Source organism: Triturus cristatus, chromosome 3_2 (genome assembly GCF_964204655.1).
Source record: "Triturus cristatus chromosome 3_2, aTriCri1.1, whole genome shotgun sequence".
NCBI lineage: Eukaryota > Metazoa > Chordata > Amphibia > Caudata > Salamandridae > Triturus > Triturus cristatus.
In genome coordinates, this window is record NC_140584.1 from 909,484,337 (window position 1) to 909,512,057 (window position 27,721).

The 27,721-nt window shown below is 44.0% G+C and overlaps 1 protein-coding gene across 1 annotated transcript in view; it reads left to right on the top strand.

Moving 5' to 3' along the window:
* VPS53 (VPS53 subunit of GARP complex) overlaps positions 1-27,721 on the top strand; it is an 898,950-nt gene that overhangs the window by 850,520 nt on the left and 20,709 nt on the right. The window lies entirely within an intron of this gene.

Consider the following 27,721-nt stretch of genomic DNA (forward strand, 5'->3'; position numbering starts at 1 on the left):
CCTCTATACTCTAAAATTCCTCAGGTTCTGAGGAAGGTTCACCATAACTGGTCATTCTTATTGCCTCTATATTGCCCATGAAGGGTGTGGTAGACCTTTGGCACCTGCTGATTATCGCTCCTTTTTCTCTACCACTTAAAGTGACTCTGTTGTCCTATATGGGGGGACAGGTCAGCACCCCAACCTTTACAGCCTACACCTTCATGCATGGAGATTGAGGGAAGGACGTGTGAGTGGATCTAAGTTACGACCAGAAATGGGAGACGTCTTTTGGTGCATCACCCTTCCACAAAGTCCATGTACTCATGGTGATGGAAGAAGTTTGTTTCCTAGTGTGCCTGAGAGGATGATTGATCATTTTAAAGTGTCCCTTGATAATATACTACTGTGTGCACTTTTCTGGGCATAACAAGACTGCGGTTGCTCCAGTCAAGTGATACCTTGCTGCACTGTCTGCCTCCAGGCCTCCGCAGACAGGTCATGGCCACAGTGAGGCTGACAACTCTGAACTCATGCAAGGTCAGTCGCTGATCCTAGAGACAGATACGTTTGGCTAAAGGTTGAGCTCAGTGGAATCGGGGGTGTAGTGGCATTGGGCACCATCAGTAACGACAGCTACGACCTCACACAGGTAGAGCTTAAAGTCAAATCCAAGTCAAGATCTTCTGTCACAGCTGCTCCCAGTGAAAAAACACGATCCTCACTGGAAACATCATTACAACATGATGACTGCCATCTACTTTGTCAATATGAACTGGGCAAAAAGAACAATTGATAAATAGAATGTTGAACAATATCAAACATTTACCCCACTACAGAGATCTGGGCCTAAATCCATAATTTTCTTACTCCCCATGCCACTCCAGTTTAGACCCAGCCATATGCAAATCAGTCTTGAACCTGCTCCTCATGGGAACAGTCCAGCCCGAACTGCCAGGCCAGGTCCTCCCTGGACCGCAAACAAGCATCCTGGGACCAGTCTTGGGGTTTCACTCCACATCAGCCAGGCTAGCTTGACTCCAGTGGCGTGGAGAGCATGGGACCCATTATGAACTGGGCAGCAGGATTCGGAAGAAGGGAAGCCTCTGAGGAGCATTGCCCTAGCCAATCCCCATCAAAGAAGGTGCTTCTGCCACATAAAATCAATCTTTAACCTGGTGCTTCCGGACCTGCCAACTCGCAACACTGCTTCTGACGCAGGCCCTGCAGTGCCTATTATGAAGCCTGGCCAGTCAGTCTCTTATGCACTCCTTTCCGTTCCTGACCAGGCAAGACTGTGGCTTGTTCCCTTCCTTGGTGCCTGCAGCTGCCAGCCGCAGACTGTGTTCACAGTTGATTCTATTTGCATTTTCTCCAAGAGACTGTCCACTGCTCGCCCCCTCTTCTTCCTAACCTGTCTCCTCTGGTCTTACCCGAGGTGACAAATCTATTGTGAGATAGATCCCATATCACCCTCTTCTTTCAAAACACTACTTTCCTCTACACCTCACTCTGCTCCTCATGGCGTGCTCACGCCTCATTTTCCTTAGCCTTGCATGGACATCATTTAGGGGTAACCAGCTGCGACCCCCCCCCTCCCCAAGCTTACCCCTTGCGACCCTGGCACTGCCTTTGCGACCCCTGTCCTCAGAGGGGGCAAAATCAGTGCCAGGAGCACAGGGGCTGCTCGTCATTATAGATGTGGGTTGGGGCTCTACTTGCTTTGTTTTCTCTCAATGTTTTATATTACACTAATAGTAAATAATGAATTATTATTCACTATTACTGTAATAAAAAATGGAGTACAATTAGCTGGAGTATGATATACCCTGGCAGTTGAGGTAAGTAAAAAAAAAAGTGCTTTCAAATGTATGTTGTGTGCGAGCTTGCAGGTGAGTATGAGTTTACTCCGTTGGAGAAACTGGTCTCTGCTGCTTGCCACTGCCGGGATTGCCTGGATTTCTACCTCAGCCTTTTGAATTTCCACCGCGCCTCGCGGCCCCCGCTGCGCGGGCGCCGCTCGAGGGACCGGGACTTTGTTGCTCACTACCTGGAACATCGTTGGTGCCCTGACTCCACGCTGTTGGCCCCGCTGCGCTGTGTTTGACTCTGGTGAGGGGACGTTGCTGGATGCTCGTTTTGCGGTGAGCACCCGGCGTAATCGGGACTGCGAGGACCAGGGTGCTGTGCGTGAAGCTGAACAGCCGCACCTGGTCCTCTTCCCGACTCCTCCCCCAACACCGTTTTCTTTCCCTTTATAAACATTTCCTTGCCCTCACGCGCTAGCGGGACGCGCGCGGGTCTTAGCACGCGGCTAAGACCGGGCAAAGAGCGGGCCGTTTGAGGCCGTTCGAGACTGGAGACACTGGGCTGGGCCACCCCCCCCTGCAATTCGACCTTATCATCGAGAGAGATAATTATATTTGAAATTGCAGAAAGAATGCCCAGGGTCAAGAGTACCGCTACTAATACCACCCTGGCTGGAACTCTGGACAATTTTATTGTAAGAGCAGCCAACCTTTTAGAACGTGAAATTGACTTAACTGAGCGTCGTCTCTCGTTGGACCCGCTTACTGCTAAACGTTCTTCTCTAGGGACCATTGCCTCAGTTGTTTCACCTGCGCCTAATAACACAAATACTATCACAAATAATGGTACGATTAGCGAGGGGGGCAGTATTGATTTAACTATGGACTCAAGTTTGGAAAGGAAAAGGGCTGACACTGTCAGAAATACCAACAGATCTGACATCATCTCATCCGATGCTGCGACTATCCAATCTGATGGTGTTTCTACCCGAGCTCAATTACATGCCACTTCCGATGTCATTTCCCCCTTTCCTGCCTTAACCCCAGGGGCTAAACCAAAACAAAAGGCTGCCCCGCGTGGCAAAAAGGGGAATAAATCAACATCGAACAAATCCAAAACTGATAAACTCCCATCCAATCATATTCTGGGGACTGATGAACAATCTTTGCTTGAAGCAACCACAAATAAATCTACGCAAATAGATGAGGGTTTCTTCCTAAAAATAAGGGAACTTTTTGAACTTTCAACCCGACCGTTTATAGATAGGCTTATCAAGATAGAAGAGCGTATTAAAAAATTAGAACAAACTGCTCTAACAAATCTTGAACTTAATCAACTAATGAAGAAAGATCTACATAGAGAGCATTGTAAACCTCTCGTACCAGTTAATATTGCAAGTAATTCCAAAGACAAAACCTCTCCTCTCTTGACTATCCCTCACTTGGCCCGGCCATTAGGTATATCACGGAGAAATGGCGAGGACACTGCTTGTATTGCAAACTCTACTAGCACTAGTACCAACAAAGACCAACCTATAGGAGAAATACCTCAGCAGAAATTCCCAGACGCTAATATAACAGTTACAAATGACACGGCACAGAATACAAACGCGAAAGTTAATAGTAGGGCCTTGCCCAACGAAAATGCATATAACCTACCTACTCTAGATCTTCCACCAGAATCCGCACCATATGTTATTGTATTGACGGGTGTACCTTGTATTGGAGCAAACATCACTGAGTCTTATTATGAGCTAAAGAACAAAACAATGCACTGGCTCAACAACAACCGACCACTCCCTCCTGGTACCCACGCCAAGATCTTGTTTGTGCGGAGAGTTAGCTGGGTGGGCAGAAGAAAAAAAGATATACCAGGGGACTGTATTGTGATCAATTTCAGTAACACCCAGGCGGTAAAACACCTCCAACAGACACGACCCTCTCTAAATTTCACCAGCATTACCCCATTACCACTTGTCTATTTTTATCCTTCCCAAGCTAATAATAACTGGTGGGTTCAGGTAGGGCGAGGTAAAACCAACAGTAATTCTGCAAGAGGTGGGGTGGCTACAACTGACCAGGGCTGGCTGGAGTCTTTTTCATGTGCAAATAGGTACAGTTGCCTAGACGCGGTTGATTGCCCCCAAAAAATCCCCCATTTCAGAACTTGCAGGGAAGGTTGCAAATGAGGACGCGTCAATATTGTTTGATCTACAGCCAGCACAACTGATAGCCTGCCCTCGGGATAATCCTGAAACTACATTTATTAACTTCACGAGGGTAGAGACTCCAAACTATCCCCTAAGTCTAAACAGAGGTCCGCTTGACAATTTTGTTTCCTGCAAAACTATTATTCCTCCTCTCCTGCAAGAGGCTGACACATGTCCTGACCTCACCTTTTTGTCTTGGAACATTGCAGGTCTGTCCTCCAGACTAGGAGAAACGAATTGTATTACTTTCTTGAAAACATTTTCGTTTATCTGCCTCCAGGAATGTTGGACAGTTGATCCCATTCACATGACGGGTTACCGTACCTATCATACTCCTGCAATACACACCATTAGAGGGAGAAACAAAGGGGGTTTATGCACCTATGTCTCCAACTGTGTAAAAGACATAAAAATCTCCTTTGCACCAGTCTCTGCTTTTTACCAAATCTTGCACATAACGCTTGGGGGAAAGTTACATATAGATCTGATAAATTTTTATAATAATATACCGAAAGATTTGTGGGCCTCAACACTTAAGGAACTAATTGAATCCTTAAAAAATATGGACGATAAGGATTCTTCTGATACTTGTGTCATTTGGATCGGCGACTTTAATCACACTTTATGTCCATTCAGTGATCAAAATATATGTGACCTGGGGGAGAGGGAGGGCGCTCCCTCTGCACATTTTTCTCATACTCCCTTGGCAAAATACCTAAACGATATACTCTTCTCTCTGGATCTGGGCTTTGCTAATGAACTCTGCTCCCCATTAGTCCCATTTAGCCCCACTTTTATAGGTAGAGGCTGTAAATCCGTCATTGACTTCCTGCTTATCTCCAAACGCTATTCCCACTACATTTGTTCGTTTGAATTATGCGAGGTAGTAATGAGTGATCATATACCCCTTAGCTTGTCCCTCGCCGTTCCGAAGGGCAAAAGTAACACTGATTCCACGGTTCAGAATCTATACAACTATAGATTACGGCTTGCCAGGAGGAATGGTTACACCCTAAAATGGGACAAAGTAGAACCAGTGGCCTTCCTTGGCACTTTAATCCGTTCCAAGGAAGTGAATTTTAACATCTGTCTAACTGAGAGTGTCGATTCCTCAAAAGTAACCGATGCTTTCCTTAGTATCACTGAAGAAATTGGGAATTTACTCACAAAACCTCTGCACCTGGGGGCCAACAAAAACCAGAGGTGGTTTGATAGAGAGTGTAGCAGGACTCACGCCCACCTAATGACCCAACTAAAGCGAGATCCCAGAGTAATGGCGGAAGTAAGATCGGCCAGATCCGCCTATCAACAGGCTATTAAAAAAAGGAAGAAACAAATTAAACAGGATGCCTGGCTCACCCTTCGAGAAGCCTGCCTATCTAAAAATAATACTGCTTTTTGGAAAGCAGTGAATGCTCCTTTTTTTTTACTAATAATGAATCAGATTCTATCGAAATAGCCATCACTGAAGAGACCTGGGTGACTTATTTTCGGGAGCTCTATCAAGAAGACCCTCAGGTAGTTACAGAAGGGGGGAAAAATTTAAGATTACAGGATAGATTGCACTACCCAATTAACGTCGCCTTTTCCATTGAAGAAGTCTTGATAGCCATCGATAAGAGCCCAGCGGGAAAGGCTCCGGGCCCGGACGGAATACCCGTGGATATTTATAAGGCTAACAATAAGTTATGGGCTCCTCTTTTAACTAACGTTCTTAACAGCTTTACTAAAGTGGGCTTTCCGCGGACCTGGCAGGAAGCCATCGTGGTGCCCATTTTCAAGAAAGGAGATCGTAACACACCGAAGTGCTATAGACCGATCTCCTTACTTGATTCACTCATGAAGATCGCTGGGAGAGTTATACTCAACAAACTGCAAACATGGGCCGACGAAAAAGGTATTCTCTCCCAGTTTCAATATGGTTTTAGGGAAGGCTTGTGAACCATTGAGCAAGGACTGAACCTAGCTCTGTTAGTAGCCAAATATGTTGAGGCAAAAAACGAGAACTTATTCCTCACATTTGTGGATTTAAGCTCGGCTTTTGACTGCATTAATCACAACAAACTTTGGCTAACTATGCAGGACATGGGAGTGGACCCAAACCTTCTAATTTTTATCAGAGAACTATATCGAGATGCGGGTGCTAGGGTGCGTTTTGGAGATAAGGGGGAGTGCACTTCTAAATTCCTTATAGGAAAGGGTGTGAGACAAGGCTGTATTTTAGCCCCTTTTTTGTTTAACTTATATATTAATTCAGTCGCATCTCACCTCCTGGAAGATAAGCAGGATTATCCAAAAATTGGCAACTCCCACATCCCCATTCTTTTATATGCAGACGATGCTGTAATTATGGCCCGGACCCAAATCGGTCTCCAAAGATCGATTAGTAAATTTTCAGAGTACATGGGCAATAGGGGTCTAAAGATCAATATCAGCAAAACTTTTAATATGTGCTGCACAAAAAAGAAGAACCTTCACTGCAATTCTTTTTTATCCGACACAAAACTTACGACTGTTAATACTTTTTCCTATCTGGGTATTAACTTTGACAAAAAGGGCACTTGGTCTGCAGCAAGGGAATCAAGAAAACTAGCCTTTTCACGAGCCATAGGGGCCGTCAAACATTTCTCCAATAAGGTAGGGGGCCGCCCTGTATCAGTGCTGTTAGACATTTATAGAGCCAAATGTGTATCTACCGCACTGTACGGTGCAGGAATTTGGGGTATAGGAAACGCTTCGAGCATCCAGACCTGTCAAAATGTCTTCCTTCGTTTCCTATTGGCAGTGCCTGGGTCCACCTCCTCTTATGTCTGCCATCAAGAGTTGGGCGTACCTTATATCTCAGATCTCATCAACTTAGAGCCCATTTTGTTGTGGCATAAAGTATGGTCGGGAATTGAGACAGGTTTGAACAGGGACATAATCAGGGACTGTCTTGGCTTAGATGGGTCCCCAAAAATTTGTTGGTTCAAATATCTTAAATGTTTTTTTGCTGAGATGGGCCACTCGGAATTCTTTGACTCTCCAGACACCATGGCAGATCTGTCAAGAAAAAAACTCAAGAAAATCTGCCTGGACTTTTTGTCAGAGAAACGTTGGTTGCTGGAGAAACGCAAGAGCTCCGTCATGGCTAACCATCTACTTATTCAAAACCAAGGCTTACAGCCATATCTGAATCTTGTCCCTAGCTGCTATTCTCGAATGCTTTTAACCCGATTTAGGTTTGATGCCTTCTTTAGACTAGTGACTTTCCCTGTGATGAATTGCTGGTCAAAGGACCTTATTCCTTGTCCTTGCGACGAGGTTTCTGTTCAATCGTCTCTGCATTGTATCCTTTTTTGCAAATATTACTCAGAACCAAGGAAAAGGTTGCTCCGACCCGTTTTAAATAAACTAGGGTTGAGGCAATGTAGAGTGGCCTTGGTCAAACTGCAAATGTTGGATGATGAATTTCTCATATCTTCTGTTTTAACGTTTCTCAAAACCATCATAAGATTCAGGATCTCCATGAATTAGGATATTTTTTAATTGGTATAAATTTTGTATTGCTTCTTGTCAAAAATGTATTATTATATATGTATGCTTTTATGGTTTTGCTCTTAAAAATCGAATAAAGCTGTTTTGAATTTGAATTTGAATTTGAGTATGAGTTTACGTAAGAGTGTGTGTATAAGTGTGTATAAGTGTGTATAAGTATGTATAAGTGTGTATAAGTGTGAATATGTGTGTATGTGTAAGCATGTATGTGAATGAAATTGAATGTCAAAGGGTGTGTGATGTCACTTCCGCTACCCCAGGCATTTTGGTGAATTGACGTTTATGTAGCCTTGTTTACTTTTACAGACACACTCTCGCCCCTGGAGGTTTGACTGACACAGTGGCATGTTTCTAATCCCCCTTTTTCAAAACGATGTTTGGTTAACAAGATAGTAAACTACAGAGTAAAATACGTAGATTAGAGTCCGCCTCTCAACCTTCGTTGCGTCGAGGAAGGATAACATTGAATTGCTTTGGAATGTGATCCCATTCAAATCAATTGAGATGCCAATGTTTACATAACCCTCAACATGCCTTCCAAGTTAGGGTATGTTGAGTTATGTAAAAGGCTAACCTTGGCAGGCTATCTTCAGAGACCACACATCAGTGGCCTCAGGTCTCTCCCTCTCTCTTACACACTTATACTACTGTCACTCTCCGCCACTTGAGACACTATTGTAGCCCCTTCCAGTTCACTTTTACATAGTTATTGAATACCTAAGCATTAAAACACGTAAACCAGCTAGAGAAGGGTGAAATCTGCAGGCATTACTTGCAACTCAGAATACCCAGTTGGTATAAGCTTACATTTCAACAGCAGCCAACAGCCCCCATGTTAGAGACCGCACTTTAATAAAGGCTTTTGGGACACGCTTGCAACCTAGTGATTTTGACTACATGGTTGCAATATTAATTTGAAACTACAAGTTCCATAGTCCCAAAAACCAGAGCAGGCTGTGTCACACATGACATGAGACCACAAAGAAGCTCAGCAGTTTACAAGTCCTAACTGGACTGGTCTTAGATCCCTACAATAATAAATCAAATGAATTCATGTTTTGCCCCAAGTGATACCCAGCTAATACAAACCTTTTATTTTACTGGGTACTCACTAACAAATTGTTTTGCAGCAAAATTATTCAGAATACAACCAACTTGGGCAAGTTTATAAAACTAGTATTTCTGTACCTGACTAAATGATCTTGTATTGTTGACAGTACCTGATAATTGTAAGTTCTATATTTTACAAAAATAGACTTAAACTGGGTCGTTTCTATATATCTAGCAAACACCAATCTTTGTGTATGTTTATGTAATGCATATACCCATATGTGTGGATGGGGGTTGGGCTATAATGACAGCTGATCCGTTGTCATGGATACCCCGCATGCCGGCCATTAATTGATTTACTGTGCTGTCCTGCTCTTGTTCAGAGAGAGTTGCTCAATAATGAGTAGACTGCAAGAGATGTATTGTCTGGAGGGATAGGTTAGTAATTGGCCTGTTGTGGCTAAATGCAGTACGGTACAGTTGGGCTTCTTTCGTATATATGGGAGCTGTAATCGGCGTTTTACATTCTGACTAGATGTACGCTGTCAAACAAGGGATGGCAGGTGCTGGATCTCCTCTCCCTCTTCTTTGGGCTGTCTTGTGGCGCTGACTTTTGCATTTTTCTGTCTTCAAACTCACAAACAGATAGAGTATCACTCCACCTGGAAGGGCTGTCAAGCAAGGTGACCTGAAAGGGACTTTGTGTGCCAGCCAACCCTGTTTATATTTATTTTAGACTGGTTGTAATAGTCAATCAGCTTCTGCTTTTAACACTTTTCTCAGTTTTGAACGAGGAGAACACCTGCCTACTTATGAGCAAAACTAAATCAGGATTCCCTTTAGATCCAGCACCCCCTCATATTTTAGCCAAGGGTATGAGGTCATTCTTCCATCGATAGTTGAGTTACTCGATTGCCCACTAGAACCAGGAATAGCTCCAAAAAATTGGACACATGCAATCATCAGGCCTTTGCCCTACAAACCCATATTGATCTGACAATGCTAGGCAACTACTGTCCTATCTCGTTATTACCTTTCGTAGGAAAATTGTTAGGAAAAACATGTCAACCTTGTGTTACATGTTTTTGGGAAGACAATCATTATCTACATTCTACACAGATGGGCTTCCGTGCACAGCATAGCACTGAATCTGGTATTCGTGTGCTCACTGTGGAGCTTAAAAGCATCCTTTATACGGGTGGAACTGCCGCAATTTCGCTTTAAGTCTTAAGTGTGGCATGCGATACCGCAGACCTCGCAATCCTGATAGAACGGCTTAGAGAGGTTGGGGTCCAAGATGAAGCTCCTGGATTGGCTTCCTTCTTTCCTAAAGGACATATCTTTTCAGATTATGGAAACCTGCTTTTTTGAGAGTATGTCTTCTATATGCGGGGTGCCTCAGGGCTCGTCACTTTGTTTAATTTATATATGCACCCGCTGGTGAAAAGTATACAGGAGTTTGGTTTGTCAGTAGCCTCCTATGCAGACGATATGCAGTTGGTGGTTTCCTTTGCAAATGGCTCGGATTTAGAACACCATAAACTAGCACCCTTCCTGAAAAATGTGTCTCAATGGATGGCTAGTTGTTGCCTGGAACTAAACAGTGAAAAGACAGAGCTGATGATCCTGGGGACAATCCCTCTTTCAGGCCAATGATTAGTTGGTCGAGCTGTATGGGTAATCCTCCTGTCTCCAATACTCCTATGAAGAACCTGGGAATGTGGAAGGATAGAGCGCTAACAATGGATGATCAAGAAAAAAAACTTGTTGCCACATGCTTTGGACTGCTCAGAATGATCTGGAAGATTTTGGAGTTTATCCTGGATCATCTAAGAAGAAATGTGATTCAATTCTTGGTGGTTTCCCGTCTGGATTATGGCAACTCTCTCTATTTGGGATCTCCAAAATATGTCACATAAAGACTTCATGTTGCGCAGAAAGGAGCAGCCAGGCTACGTCTCAAAATCCCAATTCATGAATCGGTGAAGGAGTCTTTGAAACTGCTTCATTGGCTGCCTGTTAGTGCAAAGGTTACGCTTAAATGTCTCTGTCTTGCACACAAAGCAATAAATAGCAGGAGTCTCCCAAAAATCAGAGGTCTTATTTCCCCTTATGTACCTCCCACATGTGTAAGATCAACACATGAATGCCTCATTAGAACTTCAATAATTAAGAGAGTGAGATGGGGAGGCAGATCATTTGCACATCTGGTCCCAAAGCTCTGGAATTGTTTGCGTCTTGGGTTCATGCTGTAAAAGGAAGCAGCTTCAGGAAAAAGCTCAAGACATGGTTGTTCCCCAAGTAGCCCCATACCTGGTCTAGTTACCTCTTTCATCAGCACTCTCATTCAGCACAGGAAAGCCCTCGGGCAGCGATGCGCTTAACAAAACTTAAACATAAACTTAATATAGACTACCAGCATACTGTCAAGGTAAGTAGAAGCAAATCTCTAGTTCCATCTATATGCTTATCTCAACGAAATGCAAGTGCAGGTTGTTATTAGTGACTACAGTATTTTGGCATGCACACCACCTTGGCGAGTGGATGACTTAGCGCTTCCTTTTCTGCGAATGAATGCATCAGCATGTAGAAAAGGAAGCCATTACTCTTCTGAAAAGGAGCCCACATTGCAATCTTGATAAGAGGGATGCTTTGAGAAGGGACGTCTCTTTACAACCCCAGCGTTAGCCTGCTTACAATCAGCGACTATGACAGAAAAATCAGGAAAAACACTTTGGAGCCCAAACGAAACCAAGTACTGACTCAAAATGAATTCAGTGCTTTATCAACAGAGCCTTCTACGATCACACTTTCTGCACGTTTAATTTGTACCGTCAGTACTAAACAACGATTTCCAGTGCAAAAAAATTAAATGTACAGCTGGTCGCTGGTAAATAGATGGACTTCATGAACATATTTATAGCAGGTTACTGAAACCATGGTTGATAGTGTGCCATATCCATGTTTGGCAAGAGATGAGTAGATTGCTTACCTTTGGTAACATTCTTTCTGATGGATACATAGGCTTGCTACAAATTCCGTATCATGAACACCTTCCCAGATTTTAGACTGAAATTGAATATTTTTAAGGAGGCACTGTTATGTAACCCTTTTGCAGTCTCTGACAGGGATCTGCATCAAATCCTTCTCAAAAGGTATGACACAATTCTGCCTAATTGTTCATGCTCTAAAGAGACAGGACCAAAGGAAGGATTGTATGTCGGAATTACGCATGCCTTATTAAGGCATGCCTTTTTTTCGCCATCATTAGTACAAATGCGTCATAACGATGCGATTCTTTTGCACGCAAGTCGTTACAACGACTTGCCCTAGGAGGGCGCTGGACTTTGGATTAGTATAATTTACTTATCCAACTCCAGTCTGCCCATCAGTAGGGAAGATGTTGGAATTTACATCCAACACCTCTGCGCTCCCCTACAGCAAGTCTTTGTAATGACTTGCATGCTAAACACATGCGTGTTAATGGCATGTTCATTCAATTGCCAGTGCTGTAAAGGCACAGCGTGATTTCAGCATCGTGCTAAAGGCTGTTTCCCCAAAGGAAGACTAAACTAAAGAAAAACGAACTGAATCAAAATTAATGTCACTGAATAATTTAAGAACCCCAACAGAACATTGCAAATCCATCAGGAAGATGATATTGAATGTAATTAATTTGTTCTTTTAATGGACAACTTGTCCTGTTGACTTCACCTCCACGAACCACTCCTAAAGCAGGAGCACAGAATGAGGCAGGATTAGTGTTAATCATTTTAATTACTCAATATCAAAATTATGAAGGACTCCCATGACAGGCATTAGTGTTCAGTGAATGTTTTGATAAATGATCATTTTGGAGCTTGGCTCCACCCAAAAGTGAAGAAGCAGATTTTTCTCTTCTAGAGGGCACCATGATGCCCTTTAGGAATTTTTGTTGGCAAGCATGTAGCGTTTGTAGAAGGCCAGTGTTCCTAATCTTAAAACTGTCTGTTTGATGACACCACTTCCCATATTTAGACAGGAAAGCAAATTTGTCATGGCTACCCAAATTTTTAGCTATATCGAAGTAAAAATGGTCTTCATACATAGGTGTCACATTGACTAGGAACTTATGGGTTCGAAGGATGTCTCTAACTCATTTCAAAACCAGATGTAGGTCCCAAGATGGCACCAAGAATAGAAGTGAGAGATCAAAATCTACTGATGATGTAGTGGCAAAGCAATAAACCTTGATCCAGGAAACAAATTGAGACTGAAATTGCAGGCAGGTATCTTTTAACTGCGTCTAGTTTCAGGCTGTTTCAAGTCAAGTAGAAAGAAATTTGCATTATAGAAGCAAGATCAACTGCCAATGGGCAAATGTTGGGGGCAGATCGGCTGGCAGATCCTGCTTACTTGCCAGAGTATACTCAGCTGAACATCTCCTTTTAGCCAACTATAGATCAGCTAATAGGGAATAAATGTCTTAATCCCTCACTTAAATCTCCACACAAAATATTTGAACTTGTGGGTTAGAGTGCAAGTTTGCTCAGAGTTGTTGGGAAGGCAAATTCTCCTTCTGATGAACTAGAAACTCTGGGCCCATAGTCAAGTGCTAAGAGAATGACTTGAACTCAGAACTTTTTGATCTCCTCGATCACTCTTGGAATAAAATTAATTGGAAAACATATGTAATGGAAGTGGACTGCCAATTCAATGAACCTCCCAAAGATCCTTTAGGAGAGAACACATTACCTTCTGGGTGACTACATTCAACTTGTGTATAGTTACAAGAACTTGTGGCTGGATCTCCTATTTATATTTCACTGGCAGAAGCCTCCTGACAAAATCTGCTTTCAAAGTTCCCTAGATGAGCTGCTAAAAGACCAATTTCCTTGTCTCTGGTACAATGCTGCAGTTACAGCACTTGATTGTACAAACCTTTTGAGCCTACTCCATCTCTTTAACAGATGTGAAACATGGTACCACTTTTGCCCATTGGTATCTTATGGGCTCCCCGATCCAATCATTTACCATGAACTTGACTCCAGGGAAACTAAAGTAGCGCTTTTAAGAGTTAATCATCTGAGTGGCCCGCCACTAAAGTTTGTATATTGAAACATGTAATTTCCACAGCTTGCCTAAGAGGTACCAGCTTAATTACAGATTATGCTATAGGGTTTCATTTGAAGCAGTGGTTGTGGCACAACAATTATGCCTTACCATCGATCAAACCTTCAGAAAGAAATTGAGACAAGTTGGTAAATTTCAAAATACTCCTACAACTTTTGATATTGTTAGTGGAATTGTCATGTTGGAGAGATCGAAAAGCACAAGGGAAAGTTTTACGCTATTTCACTCTCTGAGAAAACTGTCAACCTTATCAAAAACTAGCTCCTGGACATTAGTTAAAGGCATGTCAGCCCTAAGAAACCTGAGGCATAGCGGTGGTCAACATTTCTATCTGTGGTAAGCAGAAGCAAAACTGGAGGCAAATCGGCCATGCTGCTGTGCAATATGTTAAAAAAAAGTGCAACTGTGGGCAAGCCTCGTGAGCGAGGTGCACAGGAGGAAGGAGGGAGCAACAACAACAGAGAGCAGGTGGTAGTGAAAGCAACACTAAGGAGGAGAGTGGGAGCATCAACATTGGGAGGGGGAAAGCAACACAAAGGAGGTGCGGGGAGGGAGCCGCAATAGCGGACAGAGGGAGGAGTGAGGTATGTGGAAAGCAAAACGGGCCAGGAGGGGAGCAGCAACACAGAGAAGGGGTGGGTTGGAAGAGAAGAAGCTCCGCGCACAAGGGGGAGTGCAAGGAAGGAAGAAGAAATAGTATCTCAAACACAGCGCGAGCAGCGGATGGGCACTAATTAAGTCAAATCAATCTGTGGTTGATCCATGCTTCACAGAAAGGAAAGGAAGTGATGCTTAGCATGTGCTGGCAAATTAGGAGTTAGCAAAGAAGAGTGACAAGGAAGCCAACGAATGTTCACCAATGGGCGGCCTCCAAGGCTTTTAATGTAAACAATATGTCTCACAAGTGAGAGCATATGCAGTGCATGCGCTGTCACAGGCTCGACCTAAAAAGGCAGGAATGCAGGTGAAATGCTCTGCAGATCAAGAGTTCTTCATTCTTGCAGTGAAGAATGCATGGAATGAGGTACTCTTGTGCCTTTCAGCATTGTCAAGGGCCGGGACACTCCAATTACCTTAATGGTAAGCACACTGAGGTAAATAACATGACCGACCCCTGAGAGTGTTCTTCAAAGCAACTTTACATTTGGCATTAAGGTAAATGTATTGTCTGGTCACTCATGGTGCTTCTTAAAGCAACCGTGCTTTTAGGTTTTTTTCCCGCCCTAGGACCCGAGTATCAGCCCTAATTCTTCTCTGTGGGTGAAAAAAGGGGAGAAATTCCTGCATGCCTCTTACCTAGCAAGAATTGATTTCACCTTTACTTGCAGGTGCAACTTGTCTGGCGTCATACAATCACAGTGAACAGGCCCACCATGTCTAGACAGGTACAGGGATTCCTTTGCAGCATCCTTAAGATGCCTCAAAAGTATTAAAAATGGGTTCTAGATTGCTCCTCTGCCAATCCTGGGTTGATTCTTCAGACCATGGGTCATTGCTGGTTGTAAAATGCCCATTCCCAATGGTAGCTCCACTGCAGTTCATGGGTGGACTCCGTTAAGGCCATAAAGTATGAATGGGTAAAGTGCTTTGTCACATGTGGTGCACCTCTCTTGCCTCTATCTGATTTCCTCAAGCTATTTACTATGCATGGTTGCATGATGGCAAATATATGCCTGCTCCTCAGTAGGTTTCTCAGAACTTAAATTTTACATGTCTTCATCATGCCTGCTCCTGGGCCATGCTCCCTGCAACACATGTATGGACGTGTTAGGCATATAAAATTCCTGCTCCACTACTACTCCTGGGTAGGTCCCACATCCATGACAATATCACTGGTTCTAAAACGCCCATTCTAATCTGCTGCTTCTCTGCCCCTCTTCTGTGGAACTCCTATGGCCATTTTTTCTGGCTTCATAACGGCTACACCTTTGTCGCTCATAGTAGAACTTTAATATGGGATGCTTGCTCCCTGACTCGTCTGAGTGGACTCCTCAGAGAAACACCATGGCTGGTTGAGTAATGCCCATTCCTCTGGGTTGCTCCATGTCACACCTAGGTGGACTTTCCAGACGTGTAATGTTGCTGATTGAATTATGGACTCCACACATCTAAGCACACACAACAAGCACACTTATGTTTTCTGCAGATCATGTATGGACTTCTTAGAGCATTTAGTATGGCTGGTTCCATACTGCAAATATGGTTTGTTCCTCTGTGGCTCTGGGGTGTAGTCCGTTTCGAATACCATAGATGATTAAACCTTGCAACCAACAATATTTTTGACATCTATTTCAACTGTGAGACTATACCTATTTTCCAATGATCTGTAGCAAATGATGTTACCAAATATTTTAGTATACAGAATCAGAAAAAACGAGGCATTAGCCATTACCTCAGAATAAAAGGCACATAAATCCCTCTAAGCCCCCATTTTCATTTTGTCCGTGCTAAGGGTAACCCAGTCAGGCCCAGTACCACAATCTTTGCAGATATTAAGGAGGTAGAATTAAGTAGCTCTAAGCCCTTTGTAGTTTTTCCTCCAGACACTTTTGATGCTCATATTAAATGTGGTTAAAAGTGTATGATACAGGCCAGTCCAATGTGCCTGCATGAAAGACTGTGCCTTTTCTCACAATCTTCTCTTACACCCACATACAAGCGTAGCTACATGCTTGCTGCAGTATGGCTTGAGCAGTCTGTCATACATGCATGACAGCAATATGCTTATTACATATGCAATAGTGCGCTCACATACACACAATCAATACACTAGCATCTAAAGCTTTCTACGCCATATGTATCAATGTTTTGCGTCGCCCTTGGACCACGCACAATAACACAAGGGCGACGCAAAACCTAGGTGAGATTTACAAAGCCACGCAAGGCCACCTTCCATCGACAACACTCCCACGGAGTAGTCAGGTAGTTATCCACAAACGCACTTCAGTTCCCTACCAGGGGGTAATAAGCTCTACCCAAATGCAACCCAAGAGCATGAACATTGGCTACTGTAGTGTTCTGAAAAGCGACCACTTGCCAGTGCACACCTGCCAACTTGTAAAATAAATTCACCGTGGACGTCATTTAGGGGTTGCAGCTGCGACCCCTAGCTTGCCCCTTGCTACACCTGGCCCTGCTTTTGCGACCCCTGGCATCAGAAGTGGCAAAATCAGTGCGTGGAACACAGGGGCAGCTCTTGCTAATGGACGCTGTTTGGAGCTCCACTTCTGTCAATTTCTTTATTATACAACTAGTGAATAATATTATTCACTATTAGTGTAATAAAAAATGGAGTACATTTGTTGGAATATGACCCTATCTGGAAGCTAAGAAAGTAAAAAAAAAAAAAGCTTTTAAATATATGTTGTTGTATGCATGCTTGCTGGTGAGTGTGTGTGTTTATGTGCGCAAGAGTGTGTGAATGTCGAGGGGGAGTTTTGGCAGCCCCACAGGAGGCGCAGCTGCCGGCAGTCACGCGGTGTCTACAGGTGAGGCTGTGGGGGCCGGAAATCGGGATACAGGTCTAGAGGCATCTGACTCGGCCTGTACGGAAGCACGCCGAGGCTCGGCCAGGGAGCCAGAAGGTAAGGCTGAGCTGCGGGGGAGAAAGGAGGAGGCTTACAGGAGCAACAGCAGCGAACTCGACAAAAGAAAGGGCATCGGTAGAGGGAAGAAAACGAGCAAAGGTGACAAAAGTGTATTCAACAAACAGGTCTCGGGCAAGAAAGTGGCAAAGTCCGCGAGGGTGGTGGAGAGGGTCAGCGAAGAGCTCAACGCGGACGAAGACAGGAGGGTTGAGTCAGTTGGCAAAGCGGACCTAAGTATTAGAAGCGCAGGTGTGAGTCAGGAGGTCGGAATTAAAGAAGTAAATAAACGTACTAGAGGGAAAACAAGCTCTCAGAAGGGGGCAAAAAATAAACAGAGCAGTGCAGTACGGATTACTCCCTCCTTGTGCTCATTCTTTAAGGTCTTGCCTCAAGTACTAGAGATTCGAGCTACCAAAGCCCCTGTGTCAGACATGGCTGATCTCTCTCTTGCCCCTGCGACTGATATGAGGCCCTTAGAAAGAGAAGCTCAAATTCTCAGTGCCCAAGAAGACAGGGCCACAGAGGAGGAGGAAAGGGGACAGGAACCCTTATTTGAGGCTACGGAGACTGGTGCCAGTACTGGTAATGTGGCAAGGTTAGAGGGAGGAAACACGTTGGAAGCCCTCATAGCAACAATAACAGAAATGAGGGAGGAGATCAGATCTGATTTTTCAGTCTCTAAGATTAATCAGTCTGAGATAAGGGCCGCATGTGAGATTCTTGAGAAAAAAGTTGATGGTCTTGGGGAAAGGATAGAGATTCTTGAGACCTCGGTCGGAGCCCTGAAAACGGATTTAGAGAATGCCGAGAACAAAATCCAGTCCCTACAGAGAGAGGGGGACGTTATGAAAGAAAAAGTTGAGTCCCTGGAAAAATTTTCGGGACAAAATAACCTCCGGCTCCTTAAGATCCCAGAAGGAAAAGAAGGAGGGGAAATTAAGGCCTTTGTGGTCAATTTGCTTAAAGGCTCTTTGTTCTTTGAGGAGGATATCGAGGTTTTAGAGAAGGACATACAGCGGATTCATCGGGATCCTTTTCGTTTAAAATCCGGCAGAGCAAAACCGAGAAAAATCCTGATTAACTTTCATACATACGCACTAAAGGAGAAGATCTTAAATTTGGCGTTAAAAGAAAAATCGGTCAAGGGGCCTGAGTTTTCCTTCGAGGTACGGTCAGATCTGTCAAAAACCACACTGGATCGACAGTGGGAGCTCGGCCAAAGAATGGAAAAGTTCAGATCATTGGGTGCAACGGTACAGATGAGGTTTCCTGCATTCTTGCGGGTGATGCATAATAATAAAATGCTCAATATTAGATCCCCCTGGGAGGCGGATGAATTGTTGAAAGATATTGCAGGGCACTCACAGGGGGGGGGAGTTAAGCATTCGACTCTGGGGTCTGAGTACGTGTGTCTTCTCTATACGAGGTAGGAAAGATTTTTAAAAAGAAAAGAAAAGGGAGGGAGAATAAAGAGGGGTATATTAGGGAAGACTATAGAAATAAAGTCATAGTGTAATACTGTAATGATGGACATATGACGAAATGAAAAAAGATCTTATAAAGAGAAGGGGAGGGGAAAGAAAGGGGAAAAAAAACAAAAGAAATTTTTTTCAAATAAAAGAAAAAAAAAAATATATATATATATATATATAACAAAAGAAAATAAAAAAAAGAGAAGAAATATATATATTCTTCTTTTTTTTGTTAGGAATTTTCTTTTCCCCCTCTTTTTGCGACTTTTTATTTTTTTTTGGATCAGAAGGGTAAACTGCGTAAGCAGTGTGGAGGAAGGGGTTGTTGTTCAAGGATGCAAATCTGACAGTCCAACAGGTCAGAGGAAGTATGGGAGGGTTTTCCAGGGGGGGGAAGGGGGGGGGGAAGTCTCGGGTGGAGGGTGGAAAATGATTAAAAATCCTCATTTGTTAGCTCCTTTTAAGATTAAGAAATCCCCAAGTGCGGTAGTTATTCAAAGTCAATTTCAAGCGGGTAAGGTGAGCTGGTTGGAAGGGATGGCTTGGGCGGATGGGAGAAGGGCAGGGAATCGGGGAGGGGATAGAGAGGAGGGATCATGACTGTTATACAATATCTATCCTGGAATGTCAATGGTTTGCGCGTGAGGTGCAGAAGAGATCGTATTTTTCAATATTTGAGAGATTCTCCCGCGCAGATCATTGTCATACAGGAATCACATCTCCTTAAGGCTGAAGCCTCGGACATTTTAGGGAAGCAGAGATGGATCGACAAATTTTTATCTACGGACCATAATGCCAATATAAGAGGGATCCTTATTATTTTAAAGAAATCGGTGAAGGTTCAAATATTGGACTATAAAGAAGATCAGAGTGGTAGGTGGCTTTTAACAAGAATTCTGGTAGACGGTCGAATGTACACACTAGTGGGCTATTATGGACCTAACCAAGATGATCCTTATTATCTGGACTGTATAAGAAATCATCTGGTCACATCCCAAGATCCCGTAATATGGATGGGGGACTTTAATATAGTTATTAATACTAAATTGGATAAATCAACGAGCTGTAGAGCCCATGTACTATCTAACTCTAGGCAAACCTTGGCGGTAATTATGACGCAGTTGGGCTTAGCGGATCTATGGAGAGAGAGATCGGGCAATAAATTGGGTTTCTCTTTTCAGAACTCCAAGTATAAGCATAAATCCAGGATCGACTATGCGCTATTCAGCTACTGCCTAAAAAACTCGCTGATATCAATAGATTACCTCCCACCTCACTTGTCTGACCACTCGGCCATCTCTTTTTCTTTAAGAGGTGACCAGCAGCCTAGACATGCTTTGTGGTCTTTTGATCGCACTATATTATTAGAAGACGACGAAATTAGCTTCCTGGTAGTAGAAAGTAAGACCTTTTTAGAGATCAATCTAGACTCTGCTGGCATAACAACGGTGTGGGAGACAATGAAAGCCTTTCTTAGAGGTATCATTACCAACAGAGCCTCCTATAGGCGGAAGATATATAGGGAGAAGATAACAGCTTTAGAATTAGAGATGAAGTTAATGGAACAAAATCTCGGTATTTCTATGGGCTCAGTCGATGAGCAAAAGAAGCTCATGGATTTAAAAAGTCAGCTGGAAATTATCCTACAAGAGAGGGTTACAAGGAGGTGGGAGGCAAGTAAGATCTCTTATTTTGAATTCGGTGAAGCTGCAGGAAAGTTGTTGGCCTGGAGAGTTAAGGCTGACCAGGCTAAAAACTATATTAGAGAGATAAAAGTGAAAGGGGAGACCGTCCCTAGATTATCTAACTTGGATATCGGTAATGCCTTCCTAGAATTCTTTAGGGACATATACCATAGAGGACCAAGCCATAAGAGATCTTTGGTTGGATAAAATACTGCTGCCAACTCTCACCGAGATTCAATGTAAATACTTAGAGATGGAAATCTCGAAGGAAGAAGTCAGCAAAGCCATCGGTCAAATTAAACAAGCATTTGCAATGCAATAGGTCTCGCATTTATTAGAGTTTCAGCTATTGGCATTGTAAATCACAAAGCCATTTATTTATGTGTTGACCTAAAAAGGAGAAAAAAAAGCCTAAAACGCAGCCAGGCACGTCACTTTAATGGAGGAGACGCACAGTAGAGCTGTAAGATGTGGGAACCAGAAAAGGACAAGCTAAAGCCTGGCATGCCGATATTGCTACATAAGTATACAAATGGGAAAGAAATGCGGCAACTGCCTGCTTTTTTTTTATGTATTTACTTTTTTTTTTATAGAAATGCAGCCCCACGTTCTTGGCTGCCCTTCCACCTTGCATGACACGTTGTGCTTTCACCCTAAGAGTTACAAATGAGAATAAATCTGCGTCTGCAAACTTGACGCTCAAGAGAGACTGTCCCCTTCAGCAACCCAAGCACAACAACCCATGCACGAAATAAAACAAGGAAATAGTTTTAACCTTCTGTTTTGTACACGCTAAAGTGCTCCACCCAGACAAAAAACGGACTCGTGTATTTCTGTCAAGTGTTCAACAAGCGGCGCCAAAGGACGGGCTGAGCCGTGGCATCGGGGTATTTACACCATGGTTGGAGGATAGCGCCTGACTGGGAGGGAGGCACAAAGGGCAGCTGCAGCGCTTGTTTGCCTTTTTCGTTTCCCCTCCTCCCCCTGGAGACTTGGCATCTGTGAGGGAGGAGGTGGGGTAAATGCGGAGGCAGCGCGGACCTGGGAGTGGTTCACCAGGAATGAAAACACATGAAACAAGGCAGCATCGGCAGCCTCACGACACGCACCGCAGGGGGGATAAAGAGTAAACGACGGGGAGGGAGGGATGTGCGTCGCACTGAAAAAGTAAACCTAAAAACACTCCCTTCATTGCTTAGTCTGCAACTTTCCAGCACTCCCATCCCCGAGTGTGTACAGAACACATTAACCAATGTTACTTTAGTTTCCAGACACTCAGTAAAGGAGGCCGGGAGGGAACACGTGATACAGATGTGAGCAGCGACCCCAGAGCATACAATGCAGGCCACGGTGCAGTTTAGATGAAAGGCTGCGCCCCTCACTCCTTTTAGTGAGTGATGAGGTGTAACACAACGGACCTCGAACTGCTCCCTTTAGTTCAGATGCTTTGAACCTACGGAAGGAGGGTCACAACACTGACCCAAGGTGCAGCCAGCGTTACCTGAATCAAAGCCAGCTCATGGCCAACTCAGGAGAAAGTCTACCGCACGTGGGGTCTCACACTGACAGCCGGGACAGTCTGCGCTCCAAGAGAAAGGTCCATATTAAAGCGAACGACGCAGCAAGAGAGTGAAAGGCTCGTAGACCCCAGTGCTCAAGGACGTGTGATGATCCCGATGAAGGAGGCCGCCCGGCTGTGCCGGCTGTCACCCTGGGACGGATCAAAGACTCACAAGCAACTGTTAACGCGTATAAACAAGCGCGCACTGAAGCTGACGGAGTGGGAGGGGGAGTGGGGGCGGGCACGCAGGCTGCCAAATGGTGCGATGAATCACGGCTAAAGTGAAAGCAAACAAGTGGTTGCAGGACTCCAAATGGTGCGCGCGCCCGGACGGGTCACATGCACTGTAGTTGGAGGCCTGCAAAGCCACTGTTTGCACTTCCAAAACGCGCTTACTATAAGTCTCGCCAGAGCAGCGCTAAAGCGCTGGTCAGGCGAGACCTAAAAAGGGAAGGCAGCTGGTCCCGACGGCTTACCCGGCAAGATCTTTCGGGTGCTGACACCAACTTTGGTCTCAACACTGACGGCCCTTTTCAACGAGATTCTCATCAAGGGTATGGTTCCTCCTCAGTCCTGGAATGAAGCAACTATTGTGTTGATTCTTAAGCCAGGGAAAAATCCATCTGAACGTGGTTCCTATCGGCCAATTTCGCTCCTTAACAGCGACTATAAAATCTTCGCAACTATTTTGTCAGCAAGATTGGGGAGCGTAATCGGTTCAATTGTACATCACGACCAGAAGGGTTTTATTAAGGGGTGACAATTGGCTGATTTAACACGGGAGTTGGTGGGGGCTATCGACATCGCTGCTGCTTTCTCCCTTCCTTTGGCAACCCTTACGTTGGATGCAACTAAAGCTTTCGACAGGGTTTAATGGAGCTATTTGGCTGCGGTCCTGAAGAAATTTAATTTTGGTCCATCTTTTTGTCGTACCATCTCCTTGCTGTATGGAGCACCATCGGCAAGGTTATTAATTAATGGGGAGTTGACAGAACCCTTTACAATAACTAGAGGCACTAGGCAGGGCTGCCCTCTTTCTCCCCTCCTCTTTGATCTATATATTGAACCCTTTGCGCAGGTTCTGATAACAGACGCTAATATTCCCTCTTTTAAATTAGAGGAGTGGGAGAGGAGGGTAGCACTTTATGCAGACGACATCCTTATTTTAACATCTGACCCAGATCTATCATTTCCTACTGTCATCAAAAGGGCGGAGGAATTTGGACGCATTTCTGGGTATGAAATCAATCCCGGTAAAACAGAAATTATGGAATGGAATGTCGTCAGTAAACACCTGAAGACGACCTCCTCTATGAGATATCTTGGAATCCGGGTAACCCAAGATGTTGGTAAAATTGTACAATGTAATTTAGACCGGGTCTATAAGGAATGTCGGAGGCTTTTAAAATCATGGGCCTACCTCCAACTTACCATCTTGGGGAGGGCCAGCCTAATTAAGATGTCTATCCTGCCCAAATACACATTCCTTTTTAATACTATCCCTTTGGTTTTTGACCCTAAAATATTGGACAGATGCCAGAGAGAGATCAACTCCTTTATCTGGAATAACAGAGCCACTAGGCTAGCATGGAAAAAGTTGAGGAGGAGGAGAGAGAAGGGGGGGTTGGCACTGCCTGACTTGGTATACTATGCGTTGGCTTTTCAGCTGTCCCATTCAAGGATGCTATTGAAGTCTCCATGCTGTGTACTAACGGGGACAATGCTTAAAGCCATGCTAATAGGGGCGGACCTACCATTAGATGGATTTATGTTCAGATACGGAGATCAATTTTTTTTTAAAAAGGTCAAACTAAAAATTCTTCAATCTTTGGCTAACGCTTGGGCATTGATCAGGAAGAACCTGGGGCTCTCTTATTTTTCCAACTATGCACCGATTTGGGAATCCCCAGGCCTGCTTAAAAGATAGTCTGGCTATACCTTTGAGGGACGCAGGAATTGCAAGGTGGGGGGATCTTTTGATTGGAGGAACTATAATGTCATGGGAAGATCTGCAGGATAAGGTAGGACCTGGAGTGTCAAGATTTAAGTATATACAGCTTGTTAGCTGGGCCAGGGCTCTAGGTAAAAAGGGAGTGCTTTTGGGGGTTACTAGCAATCTGGAACAACAGTTGGTAAAACGGCAAAGGGGGGGTAAAGAGGTCACTCTGTGGTACTGGAGTTTGCTGGAAGAGATTGATGGGGAGTTTACCCTTCCCGGTGATCTCTGGGGAGATGAGTTGGGTCCCCATTGTGAGGATGATTGGATAAAATCCTTTTCCCTTCTCTACAAAATTGTGAAACCAGCATGGTTGAGACGGAACCACCTATTCACGATACACCGGGCCTACCTCTCCCCGTTAAAACTTTCGAAGTACCAGCAAAATAAAAAATTTAATAAATGCAATCTCCCCAAAGCCTCAGATGTTCATATGTTCAAAGACTGCCCCTCCATTGGCCGGTTTTGGGAAGAAGTAATAATAACACTGAATTCCATTCTAAAGACTACATTGTCTATAACTCTGCCATTAATTGTTCTTGGCTTAGACCCTAATGTTACGGGCCAGGCCAGGTCATTCTTATTCTATGCAATTCTTCTGGCCAGAAGACAAATTTGAAAAGTCTGGGTGGAACCATCTGCGCCTCAGCATTCCGCCTGGTTGACGTCCTTAATTGAGACATCAAAGGTTGATTTAGCCAGATTAGGTAATAAGCGTAATCGAGCCTTTTGGGACTTCTTGACTTATTGGAGATAGGGTTCCGGGTTTTTTTTTTCTTTTTTTTCCCTCCGGGTCCTATGATTATGCCTAAACAACTCCAAGGATCTCGGGTCATTGATCTCCGGCGTTTCCACTAGTCAGGTCCTACAGGTAGTAACATACCTTGATGGAGTGAGTGCTTATTCTTTTTCTGGTATATCATCTTCCACCATTACGACAATCGTGCCTGGGCTCGGCAGAGAAATAAATCTTGTTCTCTAAAGGGGGGCACGCGAAGTGGCTTATGTATTCAGAGAAGTCTGGATATGGCAAATGAGGACAAAAAAAAAACAAAAAGTGTGTGTGAATGTGTTAGTATGTGCAGGCATGTGTGTGTGAGTCAAAGTAAAGGTCATATGGCATACAATGTCACTTCCGCTACACCTGGCATTTTGGTGAATTGACATCCATGTTTTTCTCCAAGTGAGAGAGGAGGTGGGACTTCTATAGGGGCAGGGGCTTGCTTTCACCCTGTCGCAGCCTGAACAGCCTTTGAGGTACAATGGGGAGGGCAGGGTTTGAAGCAGGGAAAGGCCACTCCTACCTGGCTAAAAACATTAAAGGTTTCTGATGTTGCCTCCCATGGGTGTCCCGAGGAGGTTGCGAAATCTGTAATGGAATTCAAAACTGCGGCACCCCCATAAACAAGCTGGAAACTCATTCTCCAGCAGGGGCTTTCAGCTCATCTGGTGCTCACCGTGTGACATTGGCTGGTCACCAGGTGCATGCCTGCCAAGTTTTCAGTTTGCTTATGTGTGACATTTGAATTTTTCTGGGTGCTTGTGTGTGACACTTGGAGTGACACTTTACTTACAATTCGAATAAAGAATGAGGCTTTTATAATGGCATAGATTGCATAAATGACTCAATGGTTGTGCTACTTAGTGGAGTGAAAAAGCCTAAAAGCAGCTGCAATGCCCCTAAAGTTGATATGCTATGTTACCAACCTACCTCCCTTTAATAACCTGATCCATACAGAAAAATTACTTCGGACACAGATGAAACCCACTAGAGGCACCAAAACACCCCAACACTCAACAAGGACAGAAAGGGATGCCCTTGACAACCACTAGGCTTCTTTATCAATTATGATGGGCCTTTCCCTTACAAGTGCAGCCATGTCATTTTTAACAACCTCAGCCAGCTCTGCTATTTTAACTATCTGTGTTGGCATTCTGGCACGTGAAAACCCATTTATATATTGAGAAAAGTCTAACGACAAGTCCCAAAATGACAAGTGCTCTTTGTAAGATTGTCAGGACTCACCAAATGTGTCAATCACATGACACGGGATCATGGATGTGTCCATTCTAATGAGTTGGGGCCCCTACTTGTTGAATTATCTGCACCGCTTCCAAATCCTGTAACAATCTTTTGATAGCAGAGTTATTACATTCATCAGGTGAAAATTAAGATCACCTAGAATAGTGATATGACATTTTCTCACAACTAGGCTGGCAAAAATGTCTGGTAGGACATCAGAGAACTTAATGCTTGAGCCTGGAGATCTGTAGATTAGGGCTGCTGAAAAAGTACATGTTGGGGAAAATGTTATGACAAATTGAAAGATTTCACAATCTGATACTTGGAAAGGTGTAGTGACGCATCTAAACTCCTCTTTTAATATAAAGGCAATACCACCCCCTATTTTGCATACCCGATCCTGTCTACATGTTTGAAATACCGGAGGAAGGGTCATTACTATATAAGGGGCTGATCTCTCTTTGTGCCAAGTTTCTGTAATAAACTAGACATCCAGGTGTTCCTCTTCTAGCAGTAGCCTGATCTCTGTTGTATGCCCTGGAAGTGATCTACTATTGATTAAACCCATAACTTCAATATTGTGGATTTGATGAGAAGCTCACTATTTTGGTAGAAAACGATTGAGATTTGGTGCTATGAGCATTAATTCTGCCTTGCCTTGGAATGTGTGCGCTGCATGGTTCCTGCAGGAACCTAGATGTATGCGACAAGCACCCATGTGCAGTTGCTCCCAAACCGAAGTCTGGGCTGAAATCGAATGGCACGCAAGCGAGCCAGCCATGCCTCTCCATTGGTGAACTCTTCTGGTCCTCCGCTCATGACAAGATCAGTTGCATGCCTTGGGTTGCTACCGACATGTACAGTCGGCCTCCTAGCAGCACCCTCTAGTCTGGCTGTGCAGCCAAAAACTACAATTCTTCTACCTGCCTTCTGTAGTTCTTAGCAGAAGCAAAGGCTGAGCAAATCATATTTTGAGGATTTCTAGACTACATCATGTAAGGACAGATTTATGATTCTGATTCAGGCAAGGAACGACACAGGACAAACTGGTCACTTCACTGTTTCATGAACACTAGCGTAAGCAGGTGAGCGTTCTTCTGCCTGGCTGGCCCACTCGCTCCTCTCCTAATCGGTCATATGTGATGCACTGATTAGGAAGTGACAATATTACAATTTTAAAAATGTGTATTTTTCTGAAACTGTTAACGAAACTCCATGAGTACCCCAAGGAGAATCTTTATGCATGCGTTGTACTTCTCCTTGTGCTGCTTTGCTTTTTGGTGGATATGGAATTCTCGTTTGGAATTGAGGTTTGTGTGCATAGCGTTATGGAAATCAGAAATCTGCACTGATAGTGACAGCGCTAAAATGTCGTAGACTTTCTACATAAATGAGTGTCCTAAATGAAGAGATGTGCATATATTTGTTCGTGTCGTGTTTATCTGAGTGTATATGGCCCACAGAACTGCTTGTGTGTATCAGCACGTACTAATACGGACATGGTTTATCTACAGTAGGAGTGTGTATATATGGGCATCGACTGTATCAATGCTAAAAGGGTGGATGTGCATGTGCAGGATGGAAACAGTGTAGTGGGTGTGCCTGCATTGGGCAAACCCTTCTTTAGAACCTTGTAGTCTATGACGACATATATTGGTTTTGGTAAAATCTACACATCAATCACTATAATGTCTCCTGGTT